Below are 17,393 nucleotides of genomic sequence, written 5' to 3'. Positions count from 1 at the left end.
TACACAAGGCCGATTCATGTATTTCTTCTATGTATATTCTTCAAGCCCATCTTGATCGCGGCCCACCTCTGACTCGGTCAAATTCTGGTGATAACAATGTCCCAATACAATTCCTTCATTAACCATAAAGTGGCATTTCTCCCAATTAAGAACAAGGTTAGTTTCTTCACATCTCTGCAAAACTTTATCAAGGTTTCGCAGGCAATTATCAAAAGAATTTCCATAGACGGAAAATTGTCCATGAATACCTCTACAATACTCTCACAAAAGCCATGAAAAATAGCAGACATGCATCTTTAAAAAGTAGCGGGAGCATTACATAAACCAAAAGGCATACGTATATAAGCATAAGTTCCATAGGGACAAGTGAAAGTGGTTTTCTCTTGATCTTTAGTTTTAACAGCAATTTTTGAAAACCCAGAATAACCATCAAGAAAGCAAAAATGAGTATTTTTAGATAACCTTTCTAACATTTGATCAATAAATGGTAAAAGGTAATGATCTTTCTTAGTAACCTTAGTAACTTTTCGATAATCAATACACATTCTATACCCTACAACTACTCTTTGAGGGATGAGCTCATCATTATCATTAGGCACAACAGTCATTCCTCCTTTCTTAGGAACACAATGCACAGGACTAACCCATCTACTATCAGCAATAGGATATATAATACCAGCTTCAAGGAGTCTTAATACCTCATTTCTTACCACATCCTTCATCTTAGGAATTAGACGACGTTGAGGTTCAACAACAGGCTTCGCATCATCTTCCATATTAATGGCGTGTTGGCAAATAGAGGGAGAAATCCCCTTCAAGTCATCAAGAGTGTAGCCAATAGCACCTCGGTGTTTCTTCAATATTTCCAATAACCTTTCTTCCTCAATATCTGAAAGCTTAGAACTAATAATAACAGGATATATTTTCTTATCATCAATATGAGCATATTTAAGATTATCAGGCAATGGTTTTAAATCAAAGACAGGATCTTCCTTTGGTGGTGGTGTTGTACCCAGATCTTCCACCGGTAAATCATGCTTAAGAATAGGTTGACGAAGGAAAATTTCATCAAGATCATCTCTTTCTTCCCTAAAAACTTCACTCTCACTATTCTCCAGATGTTGCTGCAAAGGATTACTAGGAGCAAGAGCAATAGATGCACACTCTTCAACTTTAAAATCACTATTAGGCGAATCAATTTTATAAGGAGTTTTGGTAAATTTAGAGAAGTTAAACTCATAAGATTCACCAGCAAATTAGTCAAAATTTTCTCTTTCTTGCAATCTATAATAGCTCCACAAGTATTTAGAAAAGGTCTACCAAAAATAATAGGACAATATTTACTAGCAGCAGAACCAATTACCAAAAAGTCAGCAGGATATTTAATCTTACCACATAAAACTTCCACATCTCGAACAATACCAATTGGAGAGATAGTTTCTCTATTAGCCAGCCGAATAACCACATCAATATCTTCAAGTTCACAAGAACCAATTTCGTGCATAATCTCCGTGTAAAGCTCATAAGGAATAGCACTAATACTTGCACCAATATCACATAAACCATAATAACAATGATCACCAATTCTAACAGATAGCATAGGAACACTAGCTTTCCTAGACTTATTAGGATGCGAAACAATATTAGAAGCGTCTTCACAAAAAATAATATGACCATCTTCTACATTTTCAGTCACAAGCTCTTTAACAATTGCAACAGCAGGTTCAACTTTTATTTGTTCTTCAGGTTCTATAGGTTTCTTTTCACTTTTATGAACCGCACTATTTATAACAGAGTACTCCTTCATTTTAGCGGGGAAAGGAGTTTTTTCAATATAAGCTTCAGGAATAACATGATCAACAGTTTCAACTATAACACATTTATTTATAGATGAATCAATTTTATCTTTATACGGTTCATGATACTTATCAAAGTTCTTCTTAGGCAATTCATAATGAGAAGCAAAAGCTTTATAAAGATTTGCAGCAACTTGAGAATCAAGACCATAAGTAGCACTCATATTACGAAATTTATCAGTATCCATAAAAGCTTCAATGCATTTATAATCATAATTTATACCTGATTCTCTATCCTTGTCGTTCTCCCATCCTTCGGTATTTTCTTGGATCCGATTAAGAAGGTCCCGTTTAAACTCTTCCTTGTTGCGTGTAAATGATCCAGAACAAGAAGTATCCAACAAGGTCTTGTCTTGAAAAGAAAGTCTTGCATAGAAATTATCAATAATAATATTACCAGGAAGCTCGTGAATGGGGCATTTGAGCATTAAAGACTTCAATCTCCCCCACGCTTGGGCAATACTCTCTCCTTCATGAGGCCAAAAATTATATATGCGATTCCGATCTTTGTGAATCTCACTTGGAGGATAGAACTTAGAATAAAACCGGGGCACAATATCATTCCATTCAAGAGAATCCCCATTATCCGAGTAATTTATACCAATGCGCCGCTTTACCGGACGAGTGATACGGAGAATAGTTTCTTCCTCACTTCATCCATAACAATACCTGCACACTTGAATAAACCGCATAATTCATGTAAGAACAAGTAAATGATCTCCGTGGTGGACGAGTTCCATCCCCGTATAACGGTTATCCACTACACGTTCAATAATTTTCATAGGTATTTTGTATGGTATTTCTTCCTTACATGGCGCCTCATCCACTACCTTTGCAGTAGTAGTAGATTTCCCAAATAAACACTCAAGAGAAGATCTCTCCATAATGAATTATAGCAGCAGGCAGAAATAAAATCAGCACAAACAGTAGAAATTTCCCTCACCAATTCCACTTACCAATAGCGCTTCACTCCCCGGCAACGGCGCCAGAAAATAGTCTTGATGACCCACAAGTATAGGGGGTGTATCGTAGTATCTTCGATAAGTAAGAATGTCGATCCCAACGAGGAGCGAAGGTGTTGACAAGCAGTTTCGATGAAGGATTCACTCGTAAATGCTCACAGACAAGTATTCAGGGGGTTTTGATGTAACAGATGAATAAAGTACGAGTAAGTAAAGTGCGAGAGTAATAATTGCAGCGAGTGGCCCAATCCTTTTTAGCACAAAGGACAAGCCAGTTTGTTTACTTATAATAACCAAACGTTCTCGAGGACACACGGGATTTTAGTCTAGTGCTTTCGCTACATACGGCTAATTAATCTTCATTGTTTTGATAAGTGTTGTGTGGGTGAACCTATGCTAATGTACCGCCCTTCCTAGGACTAATACAAACTTGTGATTATACCCCTTGCAAGCATCCGCAACTACAAGAAAGTAATTAAGATAAATCTAACCACGGCCTTAAACTCTGAGATCCTGCTATCCCTCCTGCATCGATATACCAACGGGGGCTCAGGTTTTTGTCACTCCGGCAACCCCGCAATTGGCAAACGAGTACAAGATGCATTCCCCTAGGCCCATAAAGGTGAAGTGTCGTGTAGTCGACGTTCACAGGACACCACTAGAAGAATAACACCACAACTTAAATATCATAACATTGAATATTACTCAACCATACTTCACTACTAACATTTAGACTTCACCCATGTCCTCAAGAACTAAACGAACTACTCACGAGACATCATATGGAACATGATCAGAGGTGATATGATGATGAATAACAATCTGAACATAAACCTTGGTTCAACGGTTTCACTCAATAGCATCAATAACAAGTAGAAATCAACACCGGGAGAGTTTCCCTATCAAACAATCAAGATCAAACCCAAATTGTTACAGCGGTGACGAGGTGCAGCGGTGGAGACGGCGGTGATGATGATGAAGATGATGATGATGGTGATGGAGATGATCTCCAGCTCGATGACGGTGACGATGGCGTCGATTCCCCCCTCCGGGAGGGAATTTCCCCGGCAGATCTCAGCCTGCCGAAGAGCTCTTTTCTCTCTGGTGTTCTCCTCCCCGCAGAGGCGGATGTGGCTCTTCGCGACGTACCCCTGGAGCTTAGGTTTTCGGGACGAAGGCGTACGCGAGAAAAGGAGGCGAGAGGGGGCTGATACGCGTACAGCACGCGTCCGTTGGGAACCCCAAGAGGAAGGTGTGATGCGTACAGCGGCAAGTTTTCCCACAGAAAGAAACCAAGGTTTATCGAACCAGGAGGAGCCAAGAAGCACGTTGAAGGTTGATGGCGGCGGGATGTAGTGCGGCGCAACACAAGGGATTCCGGCGCCAACGTGGAACCTGCACAACACAACCAAAGTACTTTGCCCCAACGAAACAAGTGAGGTTGTCAATCTCACCGGCTTGCTGTAACAAAGGATTAGATGTATAGTGTGGATGATGATTGTTTGTAGAAAACAAGTAGAACAAGTATTGCAGTAGATTGTATTCAATGTAAAAGAATGGACTGGGGTCCACAGTTCACTAGAGGTGTCTCTCCCATAAGATAAATAGCATGTTGGGTGAACAAATTACAGTCGGGCAATTGACAAATAGAGAGGGCATGACCATGCACATACATGATATGATGAGTATTGTGAGATTCAATTGGGCATTACGACAAAGTACATAGACCGCTATCCAGCATGCATCTATGCCTAAAAAGTCCACCTTCAGGTTATCATCCGAACCCCTTCCAGTATTAAGTTGCAAACAACGAGATAATTGCATTAAGTATGGTGCGTAATGTAATCAATAACTACATCCTCGGACATAGCATCAATGTTTTATCCCTAGTGGCAACAACACATCCACAACCTTAGAACTTTCCGTCACCGTCCCAGATTTAATGGAGGCATGAACCCACTATCGAGCATAAATACTCCCTCTTGGAGTTAAGAGTAAAAACTTGGCCGAGCCTCTACTAATAACGGAGAGCATGCAAGATCATAAACAACACATAGGTAATAGATTGATAATCAACATAACATAGTATTCTCTATCCATCGGATCCCGACAAACACAACATATAGAATTACAGTATAGATGATCTTGATCATGTTAGGCAGCTCACAAGATCCGACAATGAAGCACATGAGGAGAAGACGACCATCTAGCTACTGCTATGGACCCATAGTCCAGGGGTGAACTACTCACTCATCACTCCGGAGACGACCATGGCGGTGAAGAGTCCTCCGGGAGATGATTCCCCTCTCCGGCAGGGTGCCGGAGGTGATCTCCAGAATCCCCCAAGATGGGATTGGCGGCGGCGGCGTCTCGCAAGGTTTTCCGTATCGTGGCTCTCGGTGCCGGGGGTTTCGCGACGAAGGCTTTAAGTAGGCGGAAGGGCAACGCGGGGGCCACACGAGGGCCCCACACACCGAGGCCGCGCAGCCAAGACCCGGGCTGCGCCGCCCTGTTGTGGCGGCGCCTCGTGGCCCCACTTCCTTCCCCCTTCGGTCTTCTGGAAGCTTCGTGCAAAAATAGGACCCTGGGCGTTGATTTCGTCCAATTCCGAGAATATTTCCTTACTAGGATTTCTGAAACCAAAAATAGCAGAAAATAGCAACTGGCTCTTCGGCATCTCGTTAATAGGTTAGTGCCGGAAATGCATAAATACGACATATAATGTGTATAAAACATGTAGATATCATCAATAATGTGGCATGGAACATAAGAAATTGTCGATACGTCGGAGACGTATCGCATCCCCAAGCTTAGTTCCCTGCTCGTCCCGAGCAGGTAAACGATAACAAAGATAATTTCTGGAGTGACATGCCATCATAACCTTGATCATACTAATGTAAGCATATGTAATGAATGCAGCGATCAAAACAATGGTAATGACATGAGTAAACAAATGAATCATAAAGCAAAGACTTTTCATGAATAGCACTTTCAAGACAAGCATCAATAAGTCTTGCATAAGAGTTAACTCATAAAGCAATAAATCAAAGTAAAGGTATTGAAGCAACACAAAGGAAGATTAAGTTTCAGCGGTTGCTTTCAACTTGTAACATGTATATCTCATGGATAATTGTCAACATAGAGTAATATAACAAGTGCAATATGCAAGTATGTAGGAATCAATGCACAGTTCACACAAGTGTTTGCTTCTTGAGGTGGAGAGAGATAGGTGAACTAACTCAATATAAAAGTAAAAGAAAGGCCCTTCGCAGAGGGAAGCATTGATTGCTATATTTGTGCTAGAGCTTTGGTTTTGAAAACAAGAAACAATTTTGTCAACGGTAGTAATAAAGCATATGTATCATGTAAATTATATCTTACAAGTTGCAAGCCTCATGCATAGTATACTAATAGTGCCCGCACCTTGTCCTAATTAGCTTGGATTACCGGAATTATCGCAATACACATGTTTTAACCAAGTGTCACAAAGGGGTACCTCCATGCCGCCTGTACAAAGGTTTAAGGAGAAAGCTCGCATTTGGATTTCTCGCTTTTGATTATTCTCAACTTAGACATCCATACCGGGACAACATAGACAACAGATAATGGACTCCTCTTTAATGCATAAGCATGTAGCAACAATTAATGTTCTCAAATGAGATTGAGGATATATGTCCAAAACTGAAACTTCCACCATGATTCATGGCTTTAGTTAGCGGCCCAATGTTCTTCTCTAACAATATGCATGCTCTAACCAATAAATGAGTGGTAAATCTCCCTTACTTCAGACAAGACGGACATGCATAGCAACTCACATGATATTCAACAAAGAGTAGTTGATTGCGTCCCCAGGAACATGGTTATCGCACAACAAGCAACTTAATAAGAGATAAAGTGCATAAGTACATATTCAATACCACAATAGTTTTTAAGCTATTTGTCCCATGAGCTATATATTGGAAAGGTAAAGAATAGAAATTTTAAAGGTAGCACTCAAGCAATTTACTTTGGAATGGCGGAGAAATACCATGTAGTAGGTAGGTATGGTGGACACAAATGGCATAGTGGTTGGCTCAAGGATTTTGGATGCATGAGAAGTATTCCCTCTCGATACAAGGTTTAGGCTAGCAAGGTTATTTGAAACAAACACAAGGATGAACCGGTGCAGCAAAACTCACATAAAAGACATATTGTAAACATTATAAGACTCTACACCGTCTTCCTTGTTGTTCAAACTCAATACTAGAAATTATCTAGACTTTAGAGAGACCAAATATGCAAACCAAATTTAGCAAGCTCTAGGTGTTTCTTCATTAATGGGTGCAAAGTATATGATGCAAGAGCTTAAAGATGAGCACAACAATTGCCAAGTATCAAATTATTCAAGACATTTTAGAATTACTACATGTAGCATTTCCCAATTCCAACCATATAACAATTTAACGAAGAAGATTCAACCTTCGCCATGAATACTATGAGTAAAGCCTAAGGACATATTTGTCCATATGCAACAGCGGAGCGTGTCTCTCTCCCACACAATGAATGCTAGGATCCATTTTATTCAAACAAAACAAAAACAAAAACAAACCGACGCTCCAAGCAAAGCACATAAGATGTGATGGAATAAAAATATAGTTTCAGGGGAGGAACCTGATAATGTTGTCGATGAAGAAGGGGATGCCTTGGGCATCCCCAAGCTTAGACGCTTGAGTCTTCTTAAAATATGCAGGGGTGAACCACCGGGGCATCCCCAAGCTTAGAGCTTTCACTCTCCTTGATCATATTGTATCATCTCCCTCTCTTGATCCTTGAAAACTTCCTCCACACCAAACTCGAAACAACTCATTAGGGGGTTAGTGCATAATAAAAATTCACATGTTCAGAGGTGACACAATCATTCTTAACACTTCTGGACATTGCATAAAGCTACTGGACATTAATAGAACAAAGAAATCCATCCAACATAGCAAAAGAGGCAATGCAAAATATAAGGCAGAATCTGTCAAAACAGAACAGTCCGTAAAGATGGATTTTATTGAGGCACCAGACTTGCTCAAATGAAAATGCCCAAATTGAATGAAAGTTGCGTACATATCTGAGGATCACGCACGTAAATTCGCATATTTTTCTGAGCTACCTGCAGAGGGCAGGTCGAAATTCGTGACAGCAAAGAAATCTGCTTCTCGCGCAGTAATCCAAATCTAGTATGAACCTTACTATCAACGACTTTACTTGGCACAACAATGCACAAAACTAAGATAAGGAGAGGTTGCTACAGTAGTAAACAACTTCCAAGACTCAAATATAAAATAAAAATACTGTAGTAAAAACATGGGTTGTCTCCCATAAGCGCTTCTTTAACGCCTTTCAGCCTAGGCGCAGTAAAGTGTATATCAAGTATTATCAAGAGATGAAGCATCGACATCATAACTTGTTCTAATAATAGAATCAAAAGGTAACTTCATTCTCTTTCTAGGGAAGTATTCCATACCTTTCTTGAGAGGAAATTGATATTTAATATTACCTTCCTTCATATCAATGATAGCTCCAACAAGTTCGAAGAAAAGGTCTTCCCAATATAATGGGACAAGATGCATTGCATTCAATATCCAAGACAACAAAATCAACGGGGACAAGGTTATTGTTAACGGTAATGCGAACATTATCAACTCTCCCCAAAGGTTTCTTTATAGCATTATCAACAAGATTAACATCCAAATAACAATTTTTCAATGGTGGCAAGTCAAGCATATCATAAATTTTCTTAGGCATAACGGAAATACTTGCACCAAGATCACATAAAGCATTACAATCAAAGTCATTGACCTTCATCTTAATGATGGGCTCCCAACCATCCTCTAGCTTTCTAGGAATAGAAGTTTCAAGTTTTAGTTTCTCTTCTCTAGCTTTTATGAGAGCATTTGTAATATGTTTTGTGAAAGCCAAGTTTATAGCACTAGCATTAGGACTCTTAGCAAGTTTTTGTAAGAACTTTATAACTTCAGAGATGTGGCAATCATCAAAATCCAAACCATTATAATCTAAAGCAATGGGATCATCATCCCCAATGTTGGAAAAAATTTCAGCAGTTTTATCACAGGCAGTTTCAGCAGTTTTAGCAGTTTCAGGAAATTTTGCACGCTTTGTACTAGAAGTAGTAACATTGCCAACACCAATTATTTTACCATTGATAGTAGGAGGTGCAGCAACATGTGGAGCAATAGGTGTGCATAAGAAATCATTATTGTTTGTGGTTGTGAAGTCACACAACTTAGTATTTTCAGGAGTGGCCATTTTAGCAGTAGTAAATAAAGCAAACTAGATAAAGTAAATGCAAGTAACTAATTTTTTTGTGTTTTCGATATAGAGTGCAAGACAGTAAATAAAGTAAAGCTAGCAACTAATTTTTTTGTGTTTTGATATAAGTGCAGCAAACAAAGTAGTAAATAAAATAAAGCAAGACAAAAACAAAGTAAAGAGATTGGATTGTGGAGACTCCCTTGCAAGCGTGTCTTGATCTCCCCGGCAATGGCGCCGTGAAAATATGCTTGATACGCGTACAACACGCGTCCGTTGGGAACCCCAAGAGGAAGGTGTGATGCGTACAGCGGCAAGTTTTCCCTCAGAAAGAAACCAAGGTTTATCGAACCAGGAGGAGCCAAGAAGCACGTTGAAGGTTGATGGCGGCGGGATGTAGTGCGGCGCAACACAAGGGATCCCGGCGCCAACGTGGAACCTGCACAACACAACCAAAGTACTTTGCCCCAACGAAACAGTGAGGTTGTCAATCTCACCGACTTGCTGTAACAAAGGATTAGATGTATAGTGTGGATGATGATTGTTTGCGTAAAACAAGTAGAACAATTATTGCAGTAGATTGTATTCGATGTAAAAGAATGGACCGGGGTCCACAGTTCACTAGAGGTGTCTCTCCCATAAGATAAATAGCATGTTGGGTGAACAAATTACAGTCGGGCAATTGACAAATAGAGAGGGCATGACCATGCACATACATGATATGATGAGTATTGTGAGATTCAATTGGGCATTACGACAAAGTACATAGACCACTATCCAAGCATGCATCTATGCCTAAAAAGTCCACCTTCGAGGTTATCATCCGAACCCCTTCCAGTATTAAGTTGCAAACAACGTGACAATTGCATTAAGTATGGTGCGTAATGTAATCAATAACTACATCCTCGGACATAGCCTCAATGTTTTATCCCTAGTGGCAACAACACATCCACAACCTTAGAACTTTCTCATCACTGTCCCGCATTTAATGGAGGCATGAACCCACTATCGAGCATAAATACTCCCTCTTGGAGTTAAGAGTAAAAACTTGGCCGAGCCTCTACTAATAACGGAGAGCATGCAAGATCATAAACAACACATAGGTAATAGATTGATAATCAACATAACATAGTATTCTCTATCCATCGGATCTCGACAAACACAACATATAGAATTACGGATAGATGATCTTGATCATGTTAGGCAGCTCACAAGATCCGACAATGAAGCACATGAGGAGAAGACGACCATCTAGCTACTCGCTATGGACCCATAGTCAGGGGTGAACTACTCACTCATCACTCCGGAGGCGACCATGGCGGTGAAGAGTCCTCCGGGAGATGATTCCCCTCTCCGGCAGGGTGCCGGAGGCAATCTCCAGAATCCCCCGAGATGGGATTGGCGGCGGCGGCGTCTCAGTAAGGTTTTCCGTATCGTGGCTCTCGGTACTGGGGGTTTCGCGACGAAGGCTTTAAGTAGGCGGAAGGGCAACGCGGGGGGCACACGAGGGCCCCACACACCAGGGCCGCGCGGCCAAGACCTGGGCCGCGCCGCCCTGTTGTGGCGGCGCCTCGTGGCCCCACTTCCTTCCCCCTTCGGTCTTCTGGGAGCTTCGTGCAAAAATAGGACCCTGGGCGTTGATTTCGTCCAATTCCGAGAATATTTCCTTACTAGGATTTCTGAAACCAAAAACAGCAGAAAACAGCAACTGGCTCTTCGGCATCTCGTTAATAGGTTAGTGCCGGAAAATGCATAAATACGGCATATAATGTGTATAAAACATGTAGATATCATCAATAATGTGGCATGGAACATAAGAAATTATCGATACGTCGGAGACGTATCAGGGGCTGTGGGCCCCCTCCTCACAGGGCGGCGCGGCCAGGGCAGGGCCCGCGCCGGCTTATGAGGGGGGCCCATGGCGGCCCTCCTCATCTCCCCCTTCTGGCTCCCTTCGTCATCTAGAAAAATAGGATTTTTCATATAATTTCCGTCAACTGTTGATCTTCCGAAATATTGCATTCTGACGGTGCTTTTTCCAGCAGAATCCTGGCTCCGATGCGCGATCCTCCAATAATCATGAAACATGCAAAATAGATGAAATAACATAAGTATCATCTCCAAATATGAAATATATCAATGAATAAAAGCAAATTATGATATAAAATAGTGATGCAAATTGGACGTATCTCACGACTCCCCGCAGTCACAGAGTACAACGAAGAAGTTTCCAGGAAAGCATTGGAAGACGACGTCGACGCATGATACGCGTACAGCACGCGTCCGTTGGGAACCCCAAGAGGAAGGTGTGATGCGTACAGCGACAAGTTTTCCCTCAGAAAGAAACCAAGGTTTATCGAACCAGGAGGAGCCAAGAAGCACGTTGAAGGTTGATGGCAGCGGGATGTAGTGCGGCGCAACACCAGGGATTCCGGCGCCAACGTGGAACCTGCACAACACAACCAAAGTACTTTGCCCCAACGAAACAGGTGAGGTTGTCAATCTCACCGGCTTGCTGTAACAAAGGATTAGATGTATAGTGTGGATGATGATTGTTTGCGTAAAACAAGTAGAACAAGTATTGCAGTAGATTGTATTCAATGTAAAAGAATGGACCGGGGTCCACAGCTCACTAGAGGTGTCTCTCCCATAAGATAAATAGCATGTTGGGTGAACAAATTACAGTCGGGCAATTGACAAATAGAGAGGGCATGACCATGCACATACATGATATGATGAGTATTGTGAGATTTAATTGGGCATTACGACAAAGTACATAGACCGCTATCCAAGCATGCATCTATGCCTAAAAAGTCCACCTTCAGGTTATCATCCGAACCCCTTCCAGATATTAAGTTGCAAACAACGGACAATTGCATTAAGTATGGTGCGTAATGTAATCAATAACTACATCCTCGGACATAGCATCAATGTTTTATCCCTAGTGGCAACAACACATCCACAACCTTAGAACTTTCTGTCACTGTCCCAGATTTAATGGAGGCATGAACCCACTATCGAGCATAAGTACTCCCTCTTGGAGTTAAGAGTAAAAACTTGGCCAGAGCCTCTACTAATAACGGAGAGCATGCAAGATCATAAACAACACATAGGTAATAGATTGATAATCAACATAACATAGTATTCTCTATCCATCGGATCCCGACAAAACACAACATATAGAGTTACAGATAGATGATCTTGATCATGTTAGGCAGCTCACAAGATCCGACAATGAAGCACATGAGGAGAAGACGACCATCTAGCTACTTCTATGGACCCATAGTCCAGGGGTGAACTACTCACTCATCACTTCGGAGGCGACCATGGCGGTGAAGAGTCCTCCGGGAGATGATTCCCCTCTCCGGCAGGGTGCCGGAGGCGATCTCCTGAATCCCCGAGATGGGATTGGCGGCAGCGGCGTCTCTGTAAGGTTTTCCGTATCGTGGCTCTCTGCATTGGGGGTTTCGCGACGAAGACTATATGTAGGCGGAAGGGCAGGTAAAGGGGCGTCACGAGGGGCCCACACAACAGGCCGGCGCGGCCAGGGCTTGGGCCGCGCCGCCTTGGTGTGTTGCCACCTCATGGCCCCACTTCGACTCTCCCTCGGTCTTCTGGAAGCTTCGTGGCAAAATAGGACCCTGGGCGTTGATTTCGTCCAATTCCGAGAATATTTCCTTACTAGGAACAACAACTGGCTCTTCGGCATCTCGTTAATAGGTTAGTGCCGGAAAATGCATAAATACGACATATAATGTGTATAAAACATGTAGATATCATCAATAATGTGGCATGGAACATAAGAAATTATCGATACGTCGGAGACGTATCAGCATCCCCAAGCTTAGTTCTCGCTCGTCCCGAGCAGTGTAAACGATAACATAGATAATTTCTAGAGTGACATGCCATCATAACCTTGATCATACTATTGTAAGCATATGTAATGAATGCAGCGATCAAAACAATGGTAATGACATGAGTAAACAAATGAATCATAAAGCAAAGAGTTTTCATGAATAATACTTTCAAGACAAGCATCAGTAAGTCTTGCATAAGAGTTAACTCATAAAGCAATAAATCAAAGTAAAGGTATTGAAGCAACACAGAGGAAGATTAAGTTTCAGCGGTTGCTTTCAACTTGTAACATGTATATCTCATGGATATTGTCAATGTAAAGTAATATAACAAGTGCAATATGCAAGTATGTAGGAATCAATGCACAGTTCACACAAGTGTTTGCTTCTTGAGGTGGAGAGAGATAGGTGAACTGACTCAACATAAAAGTAAAAGAAAGGCCCTTCGCGAGAGGAAGCATTGATTGCTATATTTGTGCTAGAGCTTTGGTTTTGAAAACAAGAAACAATTTTGTCAACGGTAGTAATAAAGCATATGTATCATGTAAATTATATCTTACAAGTTGCAAGCCTCATGCATAGTATACTAATAGTGCCCGCACCTTATCCTAATTAGCTCGGATTACCGGGATTATCGCAATACACATGTTTTGACCAAGTGTCACAAAGGGGTACCTCCATGCCGCCTGTACAAAGGTCTAAGGAGAAAGCTCGCATTTGGATTTCTCGCTTTTGATTATTCTCAACTTAGACATCCATACCGGGACAACATAGACAACAGATAATGGACTCCTCTTTAATGCATAAGCATGTAGCAACAATTAATGTTCTCATATGAGATTGAGGATATATGTCCAAAACTGAAACTTCCACCATGATTCATGGCTTTAGTTAGCGGCCCAATGTTCTTCTCTAACAATATGCATGCTCTAACCATTAAATGAGTGGTAAATCTCCCTTACTTCAGACAAGACAGACATGCATAGCAACTCATATGATATTCAACAAAGAGTAGTTGATTGCGTCCCCAGGAACATGGTTATCGCACAACAAGCAACTTAATAAGAGATAAAGTGCATAAGTACATATTCAATACCACAATAGTTTTTAGGCTATTTGTCACATGAGCTATATATTGCAAAGGTAAAGAATAGAAATTTTAAAGGTAGCACTCAAGCAATTTACTTTGGAATGGCGGAGAAATACCATGTAGTAGGTAGGTATGGTGGACACAAATGGCATAGTGGTTGGCTCAAGGATTTTGGATGCATGAGAAGTATTCCCTCTCGATACAAGGTTTAGGCTAGCAAGGTTATTTGAAACAAACAAAAGGATGAACCGGTGCAGAAAAACTCACATAAAAGACATATTGTAAACATTATAAGACTCTACACCGTCTTCCTTATTGTTCAAAACTCAATACTAGAAATTATCTAGACTTTAGAGAGACCAAATATGCAAACCAAATTTTAGCAAGCTCTAGGTGTTTCTTCATTAATGGGTGCAAACTATATGATGCAAGAGCTTAAACATGAGCACAACAATTGCCAAGTATCAAATTATTCAAGACATTTTAGAATTACTACATGTAGCATTTCCCGATTCCAACCATATAACAATTTAACGAATAAGATTCAACCTTCGCCATGAATACTATGAGTAAAGCCTAAGGACATATTTGTCCATATGCAACAGTGGAGCGTGTCTCTCTCCCACACAATGAATGCTAGGATCCATTTTATTCAAACAAAAACAAAAACAAAAACAAACCGACGCTCCAAGCAAAGCACATAAGATGTGATGGAATAAAAATATAGTTTCAGGGGAGGAACCTGATAATGTTGTCGATGAAGAAGGGGATGCCTTGGGCATCCCCAAGCTTAGACGCTTGAGTCTTCTTAAAATATGCAGGGGTGAACCACCGGGGCATCCCCAAGCTTAGAGCCTTCACTCTCCTTGATCATATCGTATCATCTCCCTCTCTTGATCCTTGAAAACTTCCTCCACACCAAACTCAAAACAACTCATTAGAGGGTTAGTGCATAATAAAAATTTACATGTTCAGAGGTGACATAATCATTCTTAACACTTCTGGACATTGCACAAAGCTACTGGACATTAATGGAACAAAGAAATTCATCCATCATAGCAAAAGAGGCAATGCGAAATAAAAGGCAGAATCTGTCAAAACAGAACAGTCCGTAAAGACGGATTTTATTGAGGCACCAGACTTGCTCAAATGAAAATTCCCAAATTGAATGAAAGTTGCGTATATATCGGAGTATCACGCACGTAAATTGGCATATTTTTCTGAGCTACCTACAGAGAGGCATGTCGAAATTCGTGACAGACAAAGAAATCTGTTTCTGCGCAGTAATCCAAATCTAGTATGAACCTTACTATCAACGACTTTACTTGGCACAACAATGCACAAAACTAATATAAGGAGAGGTTGCTACAGTAGTAAACAACTTCCAAGACTCAAATATAAAATAAAAATATTGTAGTAAAAACATGGGTTGTCTCCCATGAGCGCTTTTCTTTAACGCCTTTCAGCTAGGCGCAGAAAGTGTATATCAAGTGTTGTCGAGAGATGGTGCATCAATATCATATGCTCCCCCATCTGTAGTGGTACTAAGGGCTTTGTCAATTTTAGGCCTATAATAATATTTTTTTGGTTTAGGCACTTTAGAGACATACATAAATTTTTGCTCCTTACCCACATAAGCTTTCTCCTTATACTTAAGAGAAGAAAAAGTTGAACCCAAGGTTCCCATAGCTTCTTCAAGTTCACTAATCCTATGCGTTCGATTATCATGAGTAGCACAAATTTCTAAAGCAGCAATCCTCTCATTAATTCCACCTAGAGATTCATCAAGTTTATCAGTGCTATTAAGTAATGCTCCCAAAGTAGTATCAATTCTTGGAAGGTTTTGCTCTATGATTTCCAACTTTTTCATGACATCTTCAAGAGAGGTTTCAATTTTAACTTCATTAACATGTGGTATTCCAAATAAACTCTCAATAATGCAACTAGCTTCTAAAGCAGGAGCGCCTAGAAAGTTACCTCCTGCGAGACAATCAAGAACATACCTATTCCAGCTAGAGATACCAACATAAAAATTCCTGAGTAGGATAGTGGTGGAGTGTTTCTTAGTGCACCTATTATGGGCATCACTAATTCTATACCAAGCATCTTTTAAACATTCTCCCCCTTGTTGCTTAAACGAACGAACTTCAACTTCAGGATTACTCATTTTAGCAGTAGTAAATAAAGCAAACTAGATAAAATAAATGCAAGTAACTATTTTTTTTGTGTTTTTGATATAGAGTGCAAGACAGTAAATAAAGTAAAGCTAGCAACTAATTTTTTTGTGTTTTGATATAATGCAGCAAACAAGAAAGTAAATAAATAAAATAAAGCAAGACAAAAACAAAGTAAAGAGATTGGATTGTGGAGACTCCCCTTGCAGCGTGTCTTGATCTCCCCGGCAACGGCGCCAGAAAAAATGCTTGATACGCGTACAGCACGCGTCCGTTGGAAACCCCAAGAGGAAGGTGTGATGCGTACAGCGGCAAGTTTTCCCTCAGAAAGAAACCAAGGTTTATCGAACCAGGAGGAGCCAAGAAGCACGTTGAAGGTTGATGGCAGCGGGATGTAGTACGGCGCAACACCAGGGATTCCGGCGCCAACGTGGAACCTGCACAACACAACCAAATTACTTTGCCCCAACGAAACAGTGAGGTTGTCAATCTCACCGGCTTGCTGTAACAAAGGATTAGATGTATAGTGTGGATGATGATTGTTTGCAGAAAACAAGTAGAACAAGTATTGCAAGTAGATTGTATTCAATGTAAAAGAATAGACCGGGGTCCACAGTTCACTAGAGGTGTCTCTCCCATAAGATAAATAGCATGTTGGGTGAACAAATTACAGTCGGGCAATTGACAAATAGAGAGGACATGACCATGCACATACATGATATGATGAGTATTGTGAGATTTAATTGGGCATTACGACAAAGTACATAGACCGCTATCCAGCATGCATCTATGCCTAAAAAGTCCACCTTCAGGTTATCATCCGAACCCCTTCCAGTATTAAGTTGCAAACAACGAGACAATTGCATTAAGTATGGTGCATAATGTAATCAATAACTACATCCTCGGACATAGCATCAATGTTTTATCCCTAGTGGCAACAGCACATCCACAACCTTAGAACTTTTTGTCACTGTCCCAGATTTAATGGAGGCATGAACCCACTATCGAGCATAAGTACTCCCTCTTGGAGTTAAGAGTAAAAACTTGGCCAGAGCCTCTACTAATAACGGAGAGCATGCAAGATCATAAACAACACATAGGTAATAGATTGATAATCAACATAACATAGTATTCTCTATCCATCGGATCCCGACAAACAC

Source organism: Lolium rigidum, chromosome 4, assembly GCF_022539505.1.
Source record: "Lolium rigidum isolate FL_2022 chromosome 4, APGP_CSIRO_Lrig_0.1, whole genome shotgun sequence".
Lineage (NCBI taxonomy): Eukaryota > Viridiplantae > Streptophyta > Magnoliopsida > Poales > Poaceae > Lolium > Lolium rigidum.
Note: the sequence above shows the minus strand (reverse complement) of the source record.